Raw genomic sequence first — 9,847 nt, forward strand, 5'->3', positions numbered from 1 at the left:
ATTACTCATCTTATTTTGTTTAGCTAATGAGTCGATACAGGCAGCCCTATACTCTCGCCGGTTGCTCTTCTGGTTGCACATGCACAGTTGGTCTTCGCGGGCACTGGGGCACTGGAAAACGGCTTGAAAACGCCCCCCAAAACAGTCAAAAACCAGGCTGTTGTGGGGCTGTTTTTCCAGGCAAAAACAGGCCGAAAAACAACCTGAAAACGGCCCGAAAAATGGCCCCAAAACCAGGCATGTGCGCGCCAGCTCGTCTTTGGTTTTCTGGTGCTCCGGCTTGCGCACATCTACGCATGTTCTGGTTTCGGTTCGGCGTCACTGCCAAATACCCACAATTTCCTGGAGGCAAGTCTCACCACTTTTTATAGCACTCTTAATACAAATTCCCTAATTGTTGTAACTGTTGGGAAATTTCTCCTTATTTCTTGGTTGCTTCCCTCCCTGTTTAGTTTCCACCCATTGCTTCTTGTCCTGCCTTCAGGTGCTTTGGAGAATAGGTTGACCCCCCCCCCTCTTCTTTGTGGCAGCTCCTCAAATATTGGAAGACTGCTATCATGTGAGCTCCAGCACGCATGTGCGCACTGGCCAAATGACTTCGGCCTTCATTTTTGGCCATTTTCCCCCCTTGGAGGCTTCAGGGAAGCCTCCTGAAGGCTCCAGAGGGTGAAAAACGGCACTACGGGGATACCGGAAGTCTGTTCCCAAAGCCTCCTGAAGCCTCCAGGGGAGTTCCAGGGGGGTGGGGGAGGCCGTTTTTGCCCTTCCCAGGCTCCTAGAAAGCCTCTGGAGCTTGGGAAGGGTGAAAAACAGGTCGTCGTGAAAAGCAGGGGTCGCACGCGCATGCATGCGGGGGGGGTCACAAACATAGAATTATGGGTGTGGGCACACCCGCGCAAGGTTCCCCCCCTGCACTCCCTCCACTTTTGGCATGTGATGGGAAAAGGGTTAGCCATCACTGTTTTACAGTCTCTTTCTCCTGCCACGCCCACAAAGCCACGCCATGCCCACAAAGCCACATCACACCCACCAAGTCACACCACGCCCACAAAGCCATGCCACGCCCACAAAGCCACGCCCACCAAGCCATGCCCACCAAACCATGCCCACCAAGCCACGCCCACAGAACCGGTAGTAAAAAAAATTGAATCCTACTACTGAAACAAACAGACGAACCAACCTGGGCTAACGGTAGCAAGGGCATCTTTGTAAAATACTCTCTGCCTGTTTTCGGGTTGAATGCGGGTAACTCTTCAATGACATGTTTGGGTAGCAGACTCGAGCGGCGTTTCTCCGAATGTCGTCTCTCGCGGGCTTCCGGTACAACCGTAAGTAATTCCTCGGGTTCCACCACAGGCTGCTAAATACAGATATACGTATAACATGAGTCAAACATCAGGTTTTTTTTTTCACCCAAACAGCCGTGTGATCGGGCTGCCTACCCTAATTAAGGGAGAAAAAATGTGTTCAATTAAGAGCCGAGGTGGCGCAGTGGTTAAATGCAGCACTGCAGGCTACTTCAGCTGACTGCAGTTCTGCAGTTCGGCTGTTCAAATCTCACCGGCTCAGGGTTGACTCAGCCTTCCATGCTTCCGAGGTGGGTAAAATGAGGACCCGGATTGTTGTTGGGGGCAATATATGCTGACTCTGTAAACCGCTTAGAGAGGGCTGAAAGCCCTATGAAGCGGTATATAAGTCTAACTGCTATTGCTATTGCTAACGTCACAGGGCTGGGGGATGGAAGGATAGGGACTGGCTCTATGGAATGGGATGGGAGGGTAGGTACTAAATGGAAGGATTTGTACACCATGGAAGGGAAGGGAAGAATAAGTACTATAGGGAATGAAAAGGAAGGATAGGTACTGACTGGAAGGGTATCCACTCTATGGAATGGAAGGATAAGTACTCTATGGAATGCGATAGAAGGCTAGTGTCTTACTCTATGGAATGAAATGGATAGGTACTGAATGGAAGAACAGGTACTCTATGGAATGGGATGGAAGGATAGGTACTTACTCTATGGAATGAAATGGATGGATAGGTACTGAATGGAAGGATACGTACTCTATGGAATGGGATAGAAGGATAGCTATTTACTTTATGGAATGGAATGGGATAGAAGGATAGCTATTACTCTATGGAATGAAATGCAAATCTAGGTCCTGAATCGAAGGATAGGTACTCTATGGAATGGGATAGAAGGATAGCAATAGCAATAGCAATAGCAGTTAGACTTATATACCGCTTCATAGGGCTTTCAGCCCTCTCTAAGCGGTTTACAGAGTCAGCATATAGGTACTGACTCTATGATGCTGGGGGGGTGGAAGGATAGTCACTACCTATCCTTCTATCCCCCAGCATCATAACTGATGAAGCTTCTTGGATGAGAAGCAAAACATTGTCTTCTTCTTTCTTAAGGGGAAAAAAATCCTCTCCAGTTGCCTTTTGAAGCATGGGGGGGGGGGGGAGCACTTTTGAGACATTATTTGGAATCCCAAACATACCCAGAAGCCTGGAAAGGCTGCTTCATTTCACATTAGGGAAAGAGAGATGATCCTTTCCACAGATCTATGGAGTGGAAAAGACTGCAGCTCCACGCTGTAGATAAGGGACGTTAGGCTCTTTCGTTGAAATGCTTTCAGAGATACAAAAATAAAATCTCAGAATCGCTGGGCGAAGGAATGCATTTTTTTTTTTCAGGAGGAAAATCAAGGAACACAATGTCATCGCGAAGAATAAAAGCCAAAGGAAAGATGATTCATGAAAACGCAGCTGGTTCATAAATAAGCTTTTTCTTTCTTTTTTTTGCATCTTCTAAAGCCTTGGGGAAAAACAGAAGGAAAGTCGGCATAATTTACAAACTCCCGAAAACATAATTAAAGGAATTAGCAGTGAATCCTGAGCTGCGGTTCAAATAAGGGCAACGTTTAATGCCGAGGGAAACAAAGCTATTAAACCTTGGAAGATATTCGTCGGAAACCAACCCAGTTCTCAGTTCTGACCTCCTATTGCATTCTACATGGAGTCCTCGAGTTACGGCCACGAATGAGCTCAAAATTTCCATGGCGAATTGAGACAGCCGTTAAATGGGTTTTCTTCCATTTTATGACCTTTTTTGGCTGCAACTGTTAAGCGAATCACTGTTAAGTGAATCGTGCAACAGAAGTTGTGGGCGCAATTGCGGGTCGTAACTCAAGGACTATCTGTACTGCAGATAGTCCTCAACTTACATCAGCGCGTTTAGTGTCCGTTTGAAGTTACAGCAGCACTGAAAACAGTGACGTACGAGTGTTTTTCACACTTACGACAGCTGCAGCATTCCTGTGGTGAGGTGATCAAAATTCAGCCATCCGACTCATATTTATGACGGTTACAGAGGTCCCCTTTTAAAACCTTCTGACAAGCAAAGTCAATGGGGAAGCCAGATTCACTTAACAAGTGTGTTACCAACTTAACAACTGCGGTGATTCACTTAACAACAGTGGCGAGAATGGTCGTAAAATGGGGCAAAATTATCTTAATAAGTCGTTTAGCAATAGAAAGTTTGGCCTATGTTTCGGTCATACCTTGAGGACTATCTGTGTTCCATTTAATTAATCAATTAATCAATTAAATGGCTTAATCAGTAGCTGTCAACTTTGAGGGTTAAAGATATCAAATGAAAATAGATTTTAAAATGAATTTATACCAATGCTTCTTTTGGAAAGTACAACACAAACTAAAATATTCTTACCTGAATCGACATTTTAGGTTTTTTGCTTACGACAGTAGTTTTTCGCCAGGCCTTAAACACCACTTTCTTCAAAACTTTGTTGAAGGTTTTTTCTATATGTTTCGCCGCGCCTAGGGCAAAATAATTTGAAAAACACAAGATTTTTCCCCCAACAAATCTGCAGTACCGTTTGGTTCGCATGAAGAAGATGGATTAATAAGTAAATGTATCGGTCTTTTAATTCCATTTCTCTATAAAGATGAATAAAAGGAAATGTTTTTTCATTTTGATCTGACTTTGTTCAATCAAAAGGTTAAAATCGTAGATCCACCGAAGCGTTTTTTTAACTAGGGCTGAGCCAAATTTTAAAGTAGTTTTACGAACATCAGGGGATATTAGATATAAAAATAGACCATAGTAATATACAATATGTTATTACCAGGGGTGGCATTGAAAATTTTAGCAAAGGGGGCTCTGCCTGGTTGCTGGATGGCCATGGCCATGGGGTGTGTGGCCTACTCAGCCTCCTGCACCATGGCAGGAGGGAGGGCGTTTTCACCAGTGGTGGGATTCAGCCAGTTCGCACCTATTTGGGAGAACCAGTTGTTAACTTTCTGAGCAGTTCGGAGAACCGGTTGTTGGAAGAAATCTCCTTTTGTTTTTTTCCCACTTTACAGGGCTAATCCCGTAAGGAAGGCAGGAAGGAAACATCCTGGTGTTGTTTCTAGCCTCATCTTTATTGTCCTGCTTACAGAAACTGCCTCTCCGGTTAACCCTTATTACATTGTAACAGCTAAGGCGAAGCGCCCATTGACGTGAGTGACTTTGAGTTGGCTATGCCCACATGGTCACATGACCCCTGATCCACGCCTACCCAGCTGGTCATTAGGGCAGAGAACCAGTTGTTAAATTATTTGAATCCCACCACTGGTTTTCACCCTCCCCAGGCCCGAAGGTTTTCCTTGAGCCTCAGAGGGGGTGAAAATGGCCTACCCCGGTCTCTAGAAGCCCTCCAGAGACTGGAAAAAGGCCCATTTCTGGACTTCTGGAACTTCCAGGAGGCCCGGTTTTCACCCTCTCAGAGCCTCCGCGTGAACTTAGCTGGCATGAACAGGCTGCGTGGAGACTCTTAGAAGGGGCGGGCGTGGCCAGCCACTCTTTCCAATTTCTGGTTGCAAAATTAGCATCCTCTTCGCCTAAACCGGTCCGAACTGTCTGAATCCCACCCCTGGTTATTATCAGATATTCTAATATTAATTTGGCTTTTATAAAGACCCCTATATCAAAACGGCGCTGACCGAATGAATGGTTCAGGCACAATATTATGGCAGCCTTTTAAACTGAAGCCTCAACACATTGTAAACAGAAGAAAATTTGTGATGTGTGCCAGTGATAACTAAATCTGCAATCCTATATGCAGACCTACTTTAGATACAAGATTCATTGCAAGCAGTTATTGAATTAATTCATACGATTTCTTCAGGTACATTCCTTAAATGTTACAGTTATTTAAGGAAGATGACAAAAGGTCACAAGAGGTCAAAGATATGAGGCACCAGGTTAGAAAATGGGAGACTGTGAGTTCTAGTCCCACCTTGGGCCCAAAAGCCGGCTGGGTGAATTTGGGCCATTCCCAGGGTTGTCATTGTGGGGAAAACAGCAGGAGGAAGGTGTGTTGCATATATTTGTCCCTTTAAAATTACAGGTAGTCCTTGACTTACGACCACAATGGAACCCAACATTTATGTTGTTAAGTGAGACATTTGTTAAGTGGATTTTTACAACCTGTCTCGCCACACTTGTTAAGTGAATCACTGCAGTTATTAACTTTGGATCTAAGGTTGCTCGTTCACAATTCTTCATGACGTTGGAATTGAGACTTTGAAAAGAGCTTAACAGATTAACCGGACGAAGCAGTGAAAGGAATCTTTAGAAAATGTTTTATCAGTTCGCTCGTTTCTGAACCAGGTCTAACGGCAGAAATTCTCAAAATGACTTGCAGATGATACCAAGCTGTGTGGTTTGGCAAACATCCTAAACAACAGCAGCGGCGTTCAAAACACTTTTGATACATTAGAACAGTGGGCTGAAAACGAGAGAATAACAAACAACATTTTGGAAAGATCTGCCAGTAAGAAAATGAATAGAAATCGCGTAGCCAAAGACGGGGAGAAACCTGGGTTCATAACAATGTGTGTGAAAACGGCCCTGAATTTGTGGTTGGACAGAAAGGCATCTGAAGCACTGTGGAAACCAATTTTCCTTAGGGATACTACAGGGATGTCCTTTAAGACCTATTGTTCTGACTTAAGCTTCCTGAGAAAGCATAAATCACAATCTTGGTCCCAAAAACCCTGTAAATTATACAGCTGCAAATTATGGTCATTCACAGCCCACAAGGCTTCACAAACAGTTCGTGAAGATTCCGACAGACGTCTGCTCGAGTTGCCATCGTCTTTCAGGGGAATGTTGATAAACACCCATCTTTATCTCCCTGGGAATGCTGCCAGAGACCTAATTGCCAAATGCAGAGCAAGGCCGAACTTAGCACAGAGTCAAACAGAACTTTTCAAAGCTTCAACCGACCAGAATGAACTAATTGCTTCCTGCAAAATCTCACGTCCCGTGCGCTCCTCTTTTATGTCTTATGGGAGGGGCCAATCATCTCCAAGCCTTACTCCTGAATCGACCCTGTTTTCTTAATTGTTCTTGCCTTCTGGCAGCTCCATTTCTAGGTCACCTGGTATTGCGAAGGTTATGATTGTAACCTTATTTTTCTCAACCAGTGTGATGTCTGGTGTATTATGCGCCGGTATTTTGTCCATTTGTATACGGAAATCCCACAAGATCTTGACCATCTGATTTTCGGTTACTTTTTCAGGCTTATGTTCCCATCAGTTTGTTGCTGTTTTAATATTATAATTTTTGCACAAATTCCAATGGATCATTTGTGCTACTGAATTGTGCCGCAATTTATAATCATTCTGCGTGATTTTTTTTACAGATTATTATTATTATTATTATTCAATTGTATCACAGTGGCCAGTTGTTTCGCCGGATTTGGCATTGGTTACTAGTCGGGCCCCACCCAGGGGCCTAGGACGTGGTAACGTATTTTCGTAATATGCGTGCAGATCCAAGCAGTGCGGCATTATTATTATTATTATTATTATTATTATTATTATTATTATTATTATTATTATTATTGGTGTCTTATTCTTACAATTGGCCACTTCGTGCCGAGACTTTATCCACTCGCACCATTTCCTCATTGTTAATTTTAATTGCTTGCAGTCATAATACTGTCTTGCAGCTGCCAATCTCTGCTCTAGAAGGTCTTCGGCTTCTTTCTTGCCCTCACAATATTTGATCCACGCCCTGCAATGGTTGAGCGATGATCAACAATGTGTTAAAGGTTTTTTTTTTAATTTATTTTATTTTTTCAAAACAAACACAACACATAAAATCTTCCTTTTTTACATACTGTAGAAAGTGTATCAGTTGGTTACAAAAGGTTTTTCGTGCCTCTCTTCCACAGTCATCGAGCATAATTCATATTAACTCAAGTATTTTAACTCAAATATTTATACATGTTACCCTTGTACCTCCATTTATATTGGACTATAATTATTTAAACGTCCTTCTTCATAAAATATACCAAAATTTAATACATAACCACATACTGGAATTTCATTTAATATTTCAAAAATCCTCCAATAACACTGAATCCATATAATATCCATTAATATTTAGCTAGAACAGGACATATGGACTTTTGATAACAGACTTTTCTAATCCTCCCTTCCAAATCGCTGTTGGCAATTTTCATCTAGTTTCCTTATATTATACTCATATATATGTATATAGGTTGTCATCATTATCCCTCCTTTATTTGACTATATCCTGTATCATAACATTTTACCTGTAATAATCAACACTTAACTGTATCTAACTTAATTCTTTTTTATTAACTTTTATATATAATCCAAAAAGATTTCTAATCTTCCTTTCATGGCTACCATTCAATATTCATTTGATTTGATTTGATTTGAAATTTATTTGTATGCCGCCCTTTTCCCTGGGGGGGACTCAGGGCGGCTCACAATCAAAAAGGGAGGGGGGAGACAAACTTTTAAGACAATACATAATTAAAAACGCAACATTCATACCATTCGGACGGGTTACAGTCTTAGCCCCAGGCCTGACGGGATAGCCAGATTCTGAGGGCTGTGCGGAAGGTCTGGGGGGTGGTGAGGGTACGAATCTCCACGGGGAGATCGTTCCATAGGGTCGGAGCTACCACCGAGAAGGCTCTCCTCCGCGTAGTTGCCAGTCGGCATTGACCGGCAGATGGAACTCGAAGGAGGCCTAATCGATGAGATCTAATAGGTCGCGTGGAGGTAATTGGCAGTAGGTGGTCTCTCAAGTACCCAGATCCACTACCATGTAGGGCTTTATGGGTGACAAGTAGCACCTTGAAGCGCACCCGGAGATCGACAGGTAGCCAGTGCAGCTCGCGGAGGATAGGTGTTATGTGGGTGAAGCGAGGTGCACCCACAATCGCTCGCGCGGCCGCATTCTGGACTAACTGAAGTCGCCGAATACTCTTCAAGGGCAGCCCCATGTAGAGCACATTGCAGTACTCAATTCATATCCAATTATTACTTATCATAACGCTACACATTGTATACATTATTATCATTATCAATTATTTGTTTAATTATATCTATTATTACTAAATTTCACTAAATTTCACTAGTTTTAAGTTATATTCCTCCATCTATCAACCTGTATCTTTCCAATAACAAAACAATCTTGTATTTCCTGCCATAGTATTTTAACTCAGATATTTATACATGTTACCCTTATGCCTCCAATTTTTATTTGACTATAAAGTTTTTTTTTTTAAACCTATGCTTTCTTCGAAGCATAAAACGGCAACTGGAAAAGCATTCCGTTGAACCGCATTAAACTATTTTACATTTGGAGGGGGGGGTGTTAAATAAAAAAAATTAAAAAGCCAAATGCAGGCACAAGTCCTCAACGTCACAAAGGTTATAAGTAAGAAAATTGTCCTCTTTTTTTCATTGCCGTTGTAATCCAAACAGTCACGAAATGAATGGATGTAAGTCGGGGGGGCTACCTATATTCTCTCAAGACTAAGGAGAATTGATATGGTGGATTTGTGATAAATCAACTTTAACTAACCTTGGCAGACAAAGAAGAGATGGCGGAGATGTAAGGCCACACTTAAAACACTGCATCCAATTTTGGTCACCACACTATAAAAAAGATGCTGACGCTCGAGAAAGAGTGCAGAGAAGAGCAACCAAGATGTTTAGGGGACTGGAGGCTAAAACATACGATGAATGGTTGCAAGAACTTGGCACGGCTAGTCTAGTGAAGAGAAGGACCAGGGGAGACATGACAGCAGTCTTCCAATATTTGAGGGGCTGCCACAGAGAGGAAGGGGGTCAAGCTATTCTCCAAAGCACCCGAAGGCCAGACAAGGAACAATGGATGGAAACTGAACAAGGAGAGATTCAACCTGGAAATGAGGAGGAATTTTCTAACGGTGAGAGCAATCAACCCATGGAACAGAAGTTGCCTTCAGAAGTTGTGGGAGCTTCATCCTTGGAAGCTTTCAAGAAGAGACTGGACTGCCACCTCTCAGGGATGGTATAGGGTCTCCTGTTTGGGGTTCGACTTGATGACCTACAAGGTCCCGCCCAAGTCTGTTAATCTGTTAAAGATGTCCCCATCTACATTTGTTTGGAGAAAACTTTGCATCCTATGTTAGATGGAAGGCTATCTGCAGGAGACTCACAAAAAAAGTCAAGTTGGTGATCACAACTGTGTGATGAAAGGCCATTGTTTGAACGGGTACTTCGCACAAAGGGTAAGAATTTGGATAGGAGTGTCACTTTCTGATCTCCACTGTGGATACTCCTAGTTGTACGTGTGAAAGAAGTCTGGCATGTTTGGATTGGTTTTAATGGTTACCTCAGTCAACTAATCCTTAAAGAATATTATTTTCCAAAACACCAGCGAGCAGGACAAGAAATATTAACTAATCAAGGAGAGAAGCAACTTGGAATTAAGGATAAACTTCCTAAAAGTGAGGACAATTAACCA

The sequence above is a fragment of the Thamnophis elegans genome, chromosome 7, assembly GCF_009769535.1.
Source record: "Thamnophis elegans isolate rThaEle1 chromosome 7, rThaEle1.pri, whole genome shotgun sequence".
NCBI lineage: Eukaryota > Metazoa > Chordata > Lepidosauria > Squamata > Colubridae > Thamnophis > Thamnophis elegans.